This window comes from Clarias gariepinus, chromosome 13, assembly GCF_024256425.1.
Source record: "Clarias gariepinus isolate MV-2021 ecotype Netherlands chromosome 13, CGAR_prim_01v2, whole genome shotgun sequence".
Taxonomy (NCBI): Eukaryota; Metazoa; Chordata; class Actinopteri; order Siluriformes; family Clariidae; genus Clarias; species Clarias gariepinus.
In genome coordinates, this window is record NC_071112.1 from 31,569,983 (window position 1) to 31,584,056 (window position 14,074).

The following is a 14,074-nucleotide window of genomic DNA, read 5'->3' on the forward strand; positions in this document are numbered from 1 at the left end:
AGTTCTGAACAAGCAGGACCTCTTGCTGCGGCGGCTCTGGGTTCATTTGGCCAGGTGTGCCGCTATAAAACTCCTTAATCGAGCCTCAGATGTGGACTATAAATATCTTCTATCACAGGCTGTAGCAGGTAAATAACCTACATACTGTATACTGTTCATTTGCCTTGAATACACCTCTAGTGTCTGAAGGATATACAGAAAGAATATGCTACAGTAGATTAGCTTTCCGATGTGAAACTATAATTTTTTTTATTCAAAGTTGTGTTTAAAAAAAAAAGCAGCAGTAAGTATGGACTCTTGTAAACAATGAATATTTTCCACTCCGCTCGAGGATGCAGGGCAGGTTTAGCCGGGTTAAGATGATTTTCCGCAGACTGGATGTTGTAATATCGCTTCTGTGCTTTATTGTCGGGTGGGAGGTGTCAAACTCAGAGACAAGGTCGGATGCTATACAGAGTTCAACACCACCTACATCCTTATTAGCGAATATAGCAAAAGTTGCACTAGCAGTTCGCTGTAAAGAACTTGTGTTTTATACAAATACTTATTATTATATGATGGATATGAATCTGAGGATACTGGATGAGGCAACTGGCACATATGGGTGGAGTTTTAAAAAATTTGCAAATAAGCAAAGCAGATTTCTGGAGCAATCCTGAAATACATGCAGAAATACAAACTGAATGAGACACCATGCACTGCGCAGGATACTGTGGGCACATGGCAACATGCACACCAGCACATTCCCACCTAGGGCAGATTAGTATAGCATTGCAGCATAACCAGTGTTATCATATCATCCATGTTCCACTGTTTATAATAATGAAAAAAAACGTTATACGACAGGTTTTCGAGTCAAACTAGGATTTTTAATAACAGTACGGCTGCACCCTCCAGGGTCCGGGTTCGATTCCAGGCCAGACTTGATTCCCATCTCTGTGTGCATGTTCTCCCCGTGCTTGGTGGGCTTCCTCCAGGTCCTCCGGTTTCCTCCCACAGTCCAAAGATATGCAGGTTAGGCTAATTGGCATTCCCAAATTTGCCTGTAATGTGTGATTGTGTGTGTGTGTATGTGTGTGTGCCCTGTGATTGATTGGTACCCTGTCCAGGTTGTACCCCGCCTCGTGCCCTACGCCTCCTGGGATAGGCTCCAGGTCCCCGCGACCCTGAATACATAATGAAGAGGTATAGAAGATGAGTGAGTGAGTGAGCGAGATTGTAAGGCCCTCTTCAAATTGTTTGATGAGATTTCAACAAGATTTAGGTCTGGGCTCTAACTGGACCGGTCTGAAACAATGATTTTCTTCTTTCATTTCTGAAGCCATCAAGTTGTTGACTTGCACTTGTGCTTTGGGTTGTTTTAGGCTGAAAAGTGAAATTTTTGCAGATTTTATGCCAAAATTGATTGTTGCTGTATTAGGAGCTGTTCGTGATTCCCTCTATCTTGACTAGAAGCCCCATAGCATGATGCTGACACCACCATGCTTCACAATGTGTATAGTCTTATCTAGATGATGAACTGTCTTGCTCGTGCTTTAAAATATCTATATATTATTTTAATATACCCAAACTGTTTTCCTAAGGCTCATCAGACTTTTTTGCCAAAAGATTAGCTTGGATGTTTATTTGTCAGAAAGGTCTTCCATCAAGGCTACCTACTCCATTATCGCAAACACAGATTGTCACCTTGTTACGTGCTGTATAGTACGGACCAGTACTGCCAGACAATCCTGCAGCTCTTTTATTGCTGCTAAAAGTCTCTTAACAGACTTTTGGATAAGTTTTCATCTTGTCCTTTCATCAAGCTTCAAGGCATGTCCTGTTCTTTTCTCCGACTATTTGATGATGGCCTTCGCAGCACCTTTTGCGATTCATCTAATATTTTGTGCCCCTCTTTTAATCAATACTGTTTGACAATGAGATCCTGTACAAGCTCTTTGAAGACTTCAGAAGCCACGTGAAACCAAGACGATGTTAAGAAACGCCTCAATTAGGCTTAATTAATGACGGATATACTGTATTTTAACAAGGGTGTGTAGACCTTTTCTATCCACTATACAGTATATGAACACTCTGTCTGCAGGTACCCCTGTTATAGAGTCTACGGTCTATGCTAACTGTAATTAGCATGGCATCTTTCAAAGTGTACCCATTTCCAGAAGTGTACCAGATGGCCTTAATTATAATCATCACACCTCCTTACTCCCTAGTGTAGACGAGAGACTTGATGAACATCATATCAAAAACTTCACAGATTGGAGATTCTCTCTGTCTGATGGCAATCAACAAAAAAAAACACTGCTTTTTTTTTTATAAAAAAGCAACCTTTATTCATCTTCCTTTTATCCTGTCTCTGCTCTCATTGTGTTTTCTTTCTGATTGCTCGCTTGATGTCTGATCCACCCATGCATGTAGGGGGAAAAAAAAGTCTGTCTGGTGTTCAGATGCTTGTCAGAAGCAGACTGTCATCCTGCATGCTTTAGAGCGGTGATGCACCCTTGTGTCTGCTCCCTGCTGTAATAATGCTCCAGACACCACATGGCTCAGAAGATAATCTAATCTCTGGACCAATCCGTGTGTGACTGGGTGAAAATGGCAGCCCGGGCGTATTTCTCTGCCAGCTCATTTCTGTTATTGGGTTGGGGGAATTGTAGATCTCTCAAACACAGGTTTTAATTTGGTAATGCTGCTGTTTTTGGTGCATTAATGTAAAAACATAGCTTAAGTATAAGCTTTATTTGGTTTTTTTTATCGTTAGGCCATCCTTATCAAGTGAAGGTTTGAACGGTCAGCTTTACGTCCACACTTTTACCATTATACAGGGATCCCAAACACCCTGCAACACTTAGAAGGGCATCGGGTCTTGCCCCAATCCCCAACAGTGGGAACCTGGCACAAGTGGAGCTCAAACCCCTGACCATAATATCAGCAACCTCAACACAACCTTAACCACCTGAGCCATCACTGCCCCATGTGACCTATTGGGAATGTATTATTTCATTAAGTTTCCATAGTAACCTGCGATGTATTATTGTAAGCTGCTTACTTACTGTATTTTTCACTTGTTGCTAAAATCTACTCTAAAGGTTAGTAGGATGTAAAGATACAGTATATTAATTAGTCACATACCATACCTCTAGTTGGCTCTTTTCTGGATCCCCAGGTAGGCGTAAAGGATGCTGTTATGTATCTCCTGCAACAGTTTCAGTTTCATCCGGATTACAAAATCACTTCAGCGAGAATCACTTTTCTTTGATTTCTCAAGCAGATTTTTCTCTTGCTGAGAAAGAAGATAAAATGGATGCAGGTAGCCATGTCCATGAACTCCATCGCTGATGGACAAGAGAAAAAAAAATACAGAGACCTGGCCAACATATTTGTGGAGAACCAACTGCTTCTCAATGTGTCCAAGACTAACAAGATGGTGATGGGTTTAAATAGGAGGAACATCGCAGCCAGCACCATTACCATCATGGGTTGTGATGTTGGTGTCCATTGGTGGACTGAAAGGACAACACAGAGACTGTGTACAGGAAAGGGATGAGAAGACTCAGGTCTTTATCCAGGACTGCCTTGGAGGTGGCAACAGAGCTGGAGATGCAATAAAAAAAAAACTCAACAACCTGATAAAGAAGCCAGGTTCAGTCTTGAAGTCTGGAGGATCTTAAGATGGATGGTGGTGGAAAAAAAGACACTCAATAAATAACATTTCATCCATGATCTACTGGGTAAACCGATGGTCATCTGATGTAGGAGCTTCTTCAACTTTGCTGTAGAAAGGAGCAGTTAAGGAGGTCGATTGGACCAACGGTGATCATGCTGGACAGGAGCTCATCACTATCCTGGGAAACTAGTTAAACTTTACCACCATCAGTATTCATATCTACAGTATATGCACTTTCATGTTACTTCTACTATTTTATCCCCTTTCTTCTTTTATCATATTTATTTTATATAATAGTGTATATATCCTCTAGTTTAGTTTAGTTTAGTTTAGTCTGTCTATCTATCTATTAGCGGTAAGCTGAGCGCAACATATGGGGACTTTCAGAAGGCTTCTATCTTAAAATATTTTTTTTTCCAAACCTATTAAAAATGTAATTTCCTCTCTAATCAAATCTAAATAACAGTTTTTGTTATGAACAACTGAATTTAATCCCAACACTTAGTTTAAATTATGCTCATCATCCAGATTATATGGTCAGGTCCTGGCATGTGTTATGATAATAATAACAATAACAATATTAATAACAATAATAATAATAATAATAATATTTATTTTAGCCATTTTAGCATGTTAGCCTTGGAGCAACTTTATACTTGAAAGCAGGAAATACAGTAGAGGGCCATTTTAAACTGCTTAATTTATCATTATTTACGGCATCCTAAAAGAGATTCAAGGTAGTAGGTCTGAACAGTATGGATTAGATTAGCATGAACCTGTTTTCATTACTGGAACTAACAATAAAGAGAATTCAGGAATTACACATACTCCGTACTGTATATCGTATGCATCAAGTTTCAAGTATCAGGAGTTTTGCGTGTGCAAAAACAGTAAAACTCTAGTAATTTTTTTAAAGTACAAAAATATTTTGCAAGCTAGTTTTCAGGCGTTTTTTTTTCTTCTTTTTTTTTAACCTGAAAGTGTGTATGTATATGTGTGTGTGTGAGTGTGTATTTATTCCTTGTCTGGACATGCTCGGTCATGTCTGGATTTTCCTCTGAGGATCTCTACTGTCCATCCCCTATTATTAACTCATAGCTGGGACTCATTTTTACAGGCCACACACCCACTTACACACACACACACACACACACACATACAAACACACACACATCTGCTTTCCATCGAGCTGAGCAAAAAAAAAAAACAAAATACACACATAGCGCCGTGTCCCCCTCTGGATGGCTGGTTGTTTTAAGGGATTGAGGGATCCAAATGAATTTGCTAATTAATTTTAACGATGTTTGTTAACAGAAGAGCTAGCCATTTGGTTCCAACTCCTGATGCAAAGAGGGCAGATGTTGTAGAAATCAGGCTTAATCGTTAATTAGCGCGGCTAGCAGACTGCAGGCGCTCTATCATCTGCTCTTAAATGCAAACATCGACATGCTGTGTGTTCTGCCTGCACGACTGGCATGTTTTGCCTCTATGTATTTTAATTGGTCCATGAATGACGTTACGTTCTGAATACTACGACAAAAATATAAGTGATAACTGAACTGGACCAGGGGGCACTAGGAGGGGTACACCCAGGATAGGGTGTCCATCCATCAAAGGCACAATCACTCACACACTAAGAGTCATTTGGGAACGTTAATTAATTATCCTAATCTTTGAACTGTTGGAGGAAACCGGAATACCCGGAGGAAACCCACAAAGCACGGGAAGAACATGCAAACTCTTTCAAACATCTTTTAAACCTTTCTTAAGCACTGAAAGGATGGAAGTTGATAGATTTGTCGCTAGAGTCATTTTCTTTAATAGTCCCCAAGATTGCCTGAAAGCCTCGTAGCTCCAGGGTTCCTGGTTCAATCCTGAGCTCAGGTTACTGTCCAGCTTTCATTTCGCATCTTCTTCACTGCAGGGGTTGCCTCCAGGTTCTCAGCTTTCCTCCAAACCCCAAATAAAAAAAAAAAGAAAAAAATTTTTTTAATAAGAAGCATCTTCTTTAAAATGGTCCTAGTAGGAAAGAGCGATGGCTTTACTTTCATGAGAAGCTTGAAAAAGGCATGAGTGTGAATCTCTCAGGCAGGACTGCAAGATTTCAGAGACTTCCTCTTCACTGTTTTTTATTTATGTAGATGGTAACACACTAGAGGATGCAGATGTTGAACCGCGCACAGGGATAGATAGATCTCAATTTGTTCTGTGTATTCTTTTATTATTCATCATTCCTAAATGCATTTTGTCTTTGTGCTCCTTTAGCATTACAATCCAACTTAAAAAACTCCATTCTCCATTCTGATAACGTCCCCAATTCAATTAAAAAAAACTTTATTTATCCCCAGAGGGCAATTTAAGGCATGCAGAGTAGTACAGAAAGACAATAAACCACAAAGATTTCTACATCACGATGTTTAAAAGGAACAAGATGGCATCAGTGCAAATAAAATAACAAAATAAAAGGGTTGTAATGATAATAAATGGAATTAGTCTGTGCAAAACAATTAGTGCAAAACAACTGCAAGTAAACAACTGTATAAAAAGCTAATGCAGCAAAAACAAAAGACAAAAAACAAGAAGAAGAAGGTCACATAGATGGTGGTAAAAAATTTGCTATGCATAAATTAATAAATTCAACTTAAAGTGAGAATATAATATTGCAGTATGTAAACATTGGTACATAGCAGCAACTGGAAACGTTTCTGGAAAATAATAAACCATTTTTGAACATTAATAAATTAATAAATTTTATCTCTTGGTATATACTAAAGTACTTCTGCTGTAGCTTACACACTAGATTTCCGTGATTGCGCCATTAACGCAGTCTGTTATTTCCTGTTTTGCTGTAGCTGCCCATATACCTGTCATATCTGGCTAAGATATGAAACCTGCAGATTTCGCGATTGCTGCACGAAGGTCAAGCTGAAACCGAAGAGGGACGGTCCTTCAATATCGTCGAACAGTAACGAGAGAGGAAGTCTCGTCGAATAACTGGAGAAATTGCGCTGGTGGAAATTGTCTAGCAATCGGTGTGAAGCTGGAGAGAGGCGCAAATGGCACTCGTGGTGTCAATAAGTGCACAACGAGGTGAGACGGGGCAGCTTTCACAGGCACTCAACAGCCATTACGGAGCTGTGTGGAACAAACCCATTTTTCTGCCAAAATACAGGCGGAAAGCTGTTCGGGTGGATGGATTGTCTCGTCTTGCTTGGCATAAGGTTGCCGCCTGAGGTGCACTACAAATATTTCATTTTTATCCCCCAGTTCTTTTAAAAGCTTTTTTTTTTAAAGATCGTGCCTGTGCATAGGTTCCTGTGTTCATGTTGCGGTTGCATATTTACCGCTAGACCTCCTCATGACCCTGGATGTCACTCATCATCACATTCTGACCAGTGGGCATGGGCTGACTGTTTAAAAAATTGGCATTGTAGATGTTTTATCGTAAATATAGGTTTTTAGTTGAAACGTTCATTCATTCATTTGTTTATTCATTCTTAGATGGACCTTTTTCCACATCTTGGGGCAATTTAGGGTAGCCAAAAGTTCCACTTCAGTCTATAATTAAAATGAAAACAGAACATACAATTGCAACAAATTTACAGAGTATATTAAGCTAGAGGTGGAAATGCATGTCGTGATTATACTGTACTTTAGCAGTCAGACCAAAAATAATAAAGAGATGGCCTGAGTAACTGAAAAAAGAGAGAATAACTACAGTAATAAAAGTACATGAACAAACAAAAGACAAACTGCTTCTCTTTATTACTAACAGTCAGACAAACACTTACAGTAACATCCAAGTCAAACAAATCCACAAATCAAGATAACACAACAGATCCAAAAATTATGACAAAGCAAATAGGAAAGAAATTCACAAAACAAGACAGAACGAAGTCAAACCAATCTACAAAACAAGACACATCAAATAAATCCAAAAACAAGATGAATCTACTAACAACTCAAAAGGAAATCCACAAAAAAAGGTAAAACAAAGTCAAGCAAATTTATAAAACAAGACGAACTAATCCACAAAACAAGTCAAAGAAATCTACAAAACAAGACACCAGTCAAACAAATACAAATACAAAAAAGAAATCTACAAGGCTAAGAGTTTAAAAAAAAAAATATCCAGAAATCAAGATAAGAGATTAATAAAGAAAACAAATAAAAAAAGACAAAACAAGTAAAAACAAGGTCAAGACAAAGTCAAACCAATTTATAAAATAAAACAAATCAAATAAATCCCAAAACAAGAAGAATCCACCAACAACTCAAACGGAAATCAACAAAAAAGACAACACAAAGTCAAATTAATTCACAAAACAAGACAGCACTTGTCAAACAAATACAAAAACAACCAATACAATAATAATAATAATAAATCTACAAGTCTGAAAGTTACAAAAAACAAAAATCCAGAAATCAAGATAACAGAAAGTAAACAAAATCCAATAAAAACCCAGAAAAAACAAAGTTAAACAAATCCATAAACCAAGTCAAGGAAATCTACAAATCGGACAAATCCACGAAACAAGACAAAATAAGTCGAACAAATGACACAAACAACAACGTGTTAGGAATATCATCACACAGACTAATAGACAACCAAGTGTTAAACATCAGGCAGACAGTAAGCTGAACTCAGGCTAGAATCAGAGAGCCTGGAGCCATGAAGCAGCGACTCCACCTGCAGCGCAGCGCCACCATGCTGGGAATCATTTAATGAAATGAATATTTGCTCTGTTTGAGCACACAGATAAATCCACACATCGCTATAGGCCTCTTACCAGGTTTGCGTAATGTAACAGTTACTTTGCCATAAAACATGAGCAGAGGAACAGGTACTGAGCCCCAGACAAGGAGCATGTCTACAGTTCCAGAAAGTTTCAACCTTTGAAAAGATAAGAATTGTTTTTTTTATTTTTATTTTTACTGATGTTTTTAAATATTTAATATCAGTCTAGGCAAGCTGAGTCACTTACAGTTTATTTATATAGTGCCGTTCATACACAGTCATCAGTAGGCATCAGATTAATATCAGAATAAGTCCATAGGCTCTGGTTCAGTCCTATTTATAACCAGTACATTAATGTCAATGGAATTATAATAGATTTATTACAGAGGATGCCATAAGCATTTTTGAAAAAAATCACAAACACAAAGGGTGGCATAATGGCACAGCAGGAAGCTCAAACACCTCGCAGCTTAATGTTCACACAGGTTTCATCAAGGTCCCACATAAGTGGACTGGAAAAGTTATGAAGGATTATGTGTAAAGTTAGCAGCAGCCGAGTAAATTTTTCTCCAGATTCACCATGACCCTGACCATGATAAGGCAGTCAGGATGAATAAATGAAGTAATGAACCATGAACGCTAAACTACCACATTTTCACCCTACCTGCTAACAAAATCAATCTTTTTTTGTCTCCAAACAGAGCATATTTACAAGATGTATTTTTATTTTTTCATGTGGAGTCGAAAGAAGCAATTTAAATTGTTTAAAAATAATTGACACAGTGCTCCCATAGGAAATTTTAAAATTTTACAGTTACCCTGAAAGTGTGATGGTTGCTGTGGTACCTGTACCATAGTATATAGTGGCATGGTATTTTTGAAAGTAAAATGGTACTAATTTGCTGATACAATACATGCACTACTGTACACTACCATGGTAAATACTGATATAACGGTACATGTACTATAGCATAGTAACTGGTTCTAGCATGTAACGTAGTGTTGTATTAAGGAACCTGTCAAAAATTCAGGTTTACAATATGTAGCGCAATGTTAATATTTATGTACTGTATTTTATAAACATTAATTAAATACCATAGTAAACTTTTAAAACTTCATGCAATAATACTGTGATACATCGGTATACAAATTTAAGGTGAATTTAAGAAATTTACGAGTCCTTAAGGTGAGATTTTGTATTGTGAAACGCATTGTCCCATAGGAAATAATGTATATGCAGATAATCTGTTCCAGACACCCAAAAAAGATGTATTATTACCAATTTCCAACACTATAAGTAAACTTGCTTTGCCTGGCTTTACACTGACACAAGTTTTGAATGGCTCCCGGACTTCCCGAACGGCTCACAACTTAGCCAGTGTTCAATCCGATTCAGTTCATTCCCTCATATGCCGAAAATCTATTGTATGCCAAGTCAAATTTTTTGCAAAATTTCAGTTCTTAAGCTAAAAATTTCTGAGGCAGGGAGTTCATATGCAGACGTACCGCTGTGTGGTACTGCCTTTACTATACCATAACAGTAATACTGTATGTACTTATATATCTCATATGGAACAGTGTGTACAATCACACCGTATTAGATACCTGTTGAACTTTGGTAGTCACTGTGGTACTTAATAAGTGCCATGGATTTCACAAAAGTATTGTGACACACACCACCGTACGCAATTAAAGTACACAGTGTGTGTCAGTTGCTTTGTGATGCATTAAAAAGGTATGACGTTCAGCATGGATCAGTCCAGTGCAATGCTCAGGCCGCCATGCCCACGTCGTCCTTACCCTGTAATTTATGTTTTTCTTTTCTTTTTTTCTTCCCCTTATTTCTCTCCTCAATTCCTCCCTTCCCTTCCTTCCTTCCCTCCCCTCTCTTTTCCCCCTCTATTCCAAAAAAAGCAAAAATAAAGCGAATAAAGTAAATAGAGCAAATAGAACAAAAGGGGAAATAAGGTACATACATTTTTTTCTTCTTTCTTTTTCTTCCTCCTTTTTCTTCCCCCCTCTCCCTCCCTTCTTTCCTTCCCTCGTCTTTCCCCTCCACTTCCCTTCCCTTCCTACTCCTTATCCCCTCCTCCTCCTTTTCCTCTTCCCCCCGCTCCTCCCCGTGGGAATTTAATTTGATTCATTATTAGACACAGTTTCTATCACATTTTAACCCCCTCTCCCCCCAATCTCTTGTTTAAGTACTGATAAAAGTGTTGTTAGAGAATGACTCCAGACAAAGAGGATCTGACTTCACAAAAAGTGATTTTGATTTCAAATTCAAATTTCAAATTCAAATTTTATTTGTCACATACACAAACATACACAGTACGAAATGTAGTGAAATGCATTATACGACTGCCATTGACCCTAGAAGAGAATTAAAGTTTACAAATAAGAAATAAATATGAATAAAAGAAATACGATAGAAATTAAATAAAAAATTAAATTAAACTAGGAAAAATAGAACTAAAAATAAAAATAGAAATGTGCTAGGAAAAAATAGAACTAAAAATAAAAATAGAAATATGATGTGCAAAAATAGAAATCTACTGTACAAATTGAAATATACTGTGCTGTGTGTGCAAATATGCATAGAACAAAGTGACTTTGTGCAGAGGTTATTAAAGTGTCTTTGTGCACTGGTCCAGGATGTAAACGTAAAACTGTAAAATGTAGTGTAGTTGTGAAGGTAGGTGTGCAAAGTTATTAAAGTGTCATTGTGCAATGGTCCAGGATGTAAACGTACGACATGTAGTGTATATATGAAGGAAGGTGAGCATGTAATTGTCCATAGTGTTTATGGATGTAAGAAGATTGATAGATTTGATCAATTATGAAAAAGATGAAAAGATTGTTAGTTCTGCATAGTGGTGTGGTTGTGGTTGAGAGACCTTATCGCCTGCGGGAAGAAGCTCCTCCTCAGTCTCTCTGTGTTGGCCTTCAAGGAGCGGAATCACTTCCCAGACCGCAACAGAGTAAACAGTCCGTTATTGGGGTGGCTGAGGTCCTTCACGATCTTCCTGGCCTTGGTCAAGCGCTTGCTGTAGATTGAGTGCAGGTCAGGGAGCTCGATGCGGATGATGCGCTCAGCTGATCGCACGACCCTCTGTAGAGCTCGCCTGTCCTGCATGGTGCTGTTCCCGAACCAGGTCGTGATATTTCCCGTCAGGATGCTCTCTATGGTGCAGGAGTAGAAATTCCTGAGCACCTTGGAGGGCAGTCTAAAGTCTCTCAAGCGTCTGAGGTGGTAGAGACGCTGCCGGGCCTTTTTTACCACGGTGTTGATGTGACAGGACCATGCCAGGTCCTGCGTGATGTGAACACCGAGGTATCTGAAGCTGTCCACTCTCTCCACTGGGCTCCTGTTGATGACTGGGGTCTGGTAGTTCCTCACCTGCTTTGTACTAAAGTCCACTATCAGCTCCTTTGTCTTACTGACGTTCAGAAGGAGATTGTTTCTCTGGCACCAGTTCTCCAGATTTCCAACCTCCTCCAGGTAGGCCATCGTTGTTCGTGATCAGGCCCACCACAACAGTGTCGTCAGCGAACTTGATGATGGTGGTGGAGCTGGTAGTGGCCACGCAGTCGTGGGTGTACAGAGAGTACAGCAGGGGGCTCAGAACACAACCCTGGGGGGCTCCAGTGCTGAGAGTGAGGGAGGCTGAGACATGTCCGCCCATCCTTACTGCCTGTGGTCTGCCAGTCAGAAAATTGGAGATCCACTGACACATTGATGAGCTGAGTCCCAGGTGCTCCAGCTTGGTGGTAAGTGTGGAGGGAATTATGGTATTAAATGCAGAACTGTAGTCGATGAAGACCATTTTACATAATTCCCCCTCCGAGTGTCCAGGTGAGTGAGAGATGTATGGAGGAGATGAGAGATTGCATCGTCCGTGGAACGGTTTGTACGATAAGCGAACTGTAGTGGGTCTAGTGTGTCTGGTAGTGAAGAGATGATGAAGTCTCTGACCAGGCGTTCAAAGCACTTCATCACTACTGAAGTGAGGGCTACAGGGCGATAATCATTGAGGGAAGCAGGATGAGGTTTCTTTGGGACAGGAACAATGATGGACTCTTTGAAGCATGTGGGGATCACCGACTGAGATAAAGAGATGTTGAATATCTCAGTGAACACAGGTGCTAGCTGGTCTGCGCAGGCTCTGAGAATACGGCCTGAGATGCCGTCTGGTCCTGTTGCTTTCCTGGTGTTCACTCTCTTGAAGGCTCTCCTCACGTCATGCTCTGAGATGATGAAGATGACGCTTCCGGTGCTGGCAGTGACTTCCTGTCTGCAGCCGTGAGCGCCGCTAGCATTAGCATCGCTAGCGTCTTTAGCTGCAGCCTCGAAGCGAGCATAGAAAGTGTTCAGCTCGTCTGCCAGAGACACGTCTGCGTTTATCATACCGGATGTTGGTGCTTTATAATCTGTTATTGTTCTTAATCCCTGCCACAGGCTCCTAGAATCACTCTGTTGGAGTTGTGACTCTAGTTTTCTCCCGTAGCGCTGCTTCGCCTCTTTCACCGCCTTCCGGACGCTGTATGACGCAGCCTTGTACGGTTCCATGTCCCCCGACGCGAGTCCCGTGTTGTAGGCAGCGGTGCAAGATTTCAGAGCGTCGCGGATGGTTTTATCCACCCACGGCTTCTGGTTGGAAAACGTTTTAATAGTCTTTTTTTCTACGGTATCGTCCGCTAGTTTCCCGATGAATCCCACAACCGCTTCCGTAAGCACGCTGACGTCATCGGAGCTGTTTCTGAACATGTCCCAGTCTGCGTCATCGAGTGCGTCCTGTAACGCGGCCACCGATTGGTCCGTCCAGCATGCGACCTCCCTCTGAACCGGAACTTCCTGTTTCAGCCTTTGTTTGTATTTTGGCATGAGGAAGATGGCGGCGTGGTCGGATTTACCAAACGGTGGACAAGATTGTGCCTTGTAGCCGTCCTTGACCGTTGTATAGCAGTGGTCCAGTGTCCCTTCGCCCCTGGTGGGGCAGGTGATGTGCTGATAAAAGTTCGGCGCTGCGCGTTTGAGGTTGGCACTGTTAAAATCCCCCGCCACAATAAGCGCAGCGTCCCGGTGTTGTGTTTGTTGTTGTGTGAGTGCCTCATGCAGCTCGCATAAGGCAGTGTCCGTGTCCGCTTGTGGTGGAATATAAACGGTGCTGATTATGACCGATGTAAACTCCCGAGGAAGGTAAAAAGGACGACACATGATGGACAGTAGTTCCAGGTTGGGTGTGCAGGAGCGTGTGAGAGGAACAACGCTCGCGCTGTTGCACCAGCTGCTGTTCACCATTAAACACACGCCGCCTCCCCTTGACTTCCCCGAGTCCCGCGTCCTGTCCATGCGGTGAACCGAGAAGAACTCGGCCGGCTGGATGGCGTGGTCCGGCACCTGTGTTCACCCATGTCTCGGTGAAGCAGAGGAAATTGCAGTCCTGAATGTCTCTCTGGAACTTTACCCTGGCCCTGAGGTCATCGAGTTTGTTTTCCAGTGACTGGACGTTGGCGAGCAGGATGCTAGGCAGAGGTGTGCGGTGTGCACGGGCTCTCAGCCTGTTCCTGACGCCGGCTCGTTTCCCTCGAGGCCGCCGCTTCGCGTCGCGTCCTTTGTTGTCCCTCAGGATCGATCTCACTCGGCCAGCTCGGATCCGGAGTTAAAAACGTCG